This window comes from Anneissia japonica, unplaced genomic scaffold, assembly GCF_011630105.1.
Source record: "Anneissia japonica isolate Jap-2015-1 unplaced genomic scaffold, ASM1163010v1 scaffold124487_len1530_cov155, whole genome shotgun sequence".
In the NCBI taxonomy this organism is placed as follows: domain Eukaryota; kingdom Metazoa; phylum Echinodermata; class Crinoidea; order Comatulida; family Comatulidae; genus Anneissia; species Anneissia japonica.
The window spans coordinates 1-830 of NW_022689528.1; the positions used below are offsets into that span (position 1 = coordinate 1).

General features: G+C 43.6%; 1 non-coding gene across 1 annotated transcript; it reads left to right on the forward strand.

Annotated features, from left to right (window-relative positions):
- The first annotated feature begins 357 nt into the window (after window positions 1–357).
- Window positions 358–476, forward strand: LOC117124835. The gene has a single exon (XR_004448026.1). It is a non-coding gene; the product is annotated as a 5S ribosomal RNA (ribosomal RNA).
- Window positions 477–830: the final 354 nt, after the last annotated feature.

Consider the following 830-nt stretch of genomic DNA (forward strand, 5'->3'; position numbering starts at 1 on the left):
CTCTAAGTGCCCGGAAATTGCACTCTCATACCTTAAAAATTATACAGGTACTTGTTCATATCAACAATACGCAATTAATTCGCTGGTGTTAGGCCGGTTCGAGGGTCGTTTGAACAAAACGGCAGTCTTCTTCTGTCTAAAGAATCCTAGTTAGTGCCGTAGTAAAATGGTTGGTTTATTGTTCAACACCGGTGTTTGCAAAAAATGTACTCGCACAGCAGAGTGGTCAGGGGAGTCAGAGGAAATCCCCGCCAGACAAGCGCGCGTTGATATGAAACGTCATCAATCATAGAGCTTCATGATTGGATAATTATGCTATATGCCGAGATTAACTATGAGTGGAAATACAACTCACATGTCTACGGCCATACTACGTTGAAAACACTGGTTCTCGTCCGATCACCGACTTTAAGCAACGTCGGGCCCGGTTAGTACTTGGATGGGTGACCGCCTGGGAATACCGGGTGCTGTAGACTTTTTACATTTTTCCCCCAAATTCTAAAGTAGGGGTGCGTGAGAGTCCACACGACCTCTGGCCCACATAGTTGGGGCTGAGGTGCAAACATTTTGAAAATATGGACCTCTAAGTGCCGGAAATTGCACTCTCATATCTTAAAAATCATACAAGTATATGTTCATATCAACAATACGCAATTAATTCGCTGGTGTTAGGTTCGAGGGTCGTTTGAACAAAACGGCAGACTTCTTCTGTCTAAAGCATCCTAGTTAATGCCGTACGGTATTAAAATGGTTGGTTTATTGTTCAACACCGGTGTTTGTAAAAAATGTACTCGCACAGCAGAGTGGTCAGTGGAGTTAGAGGAAATCCC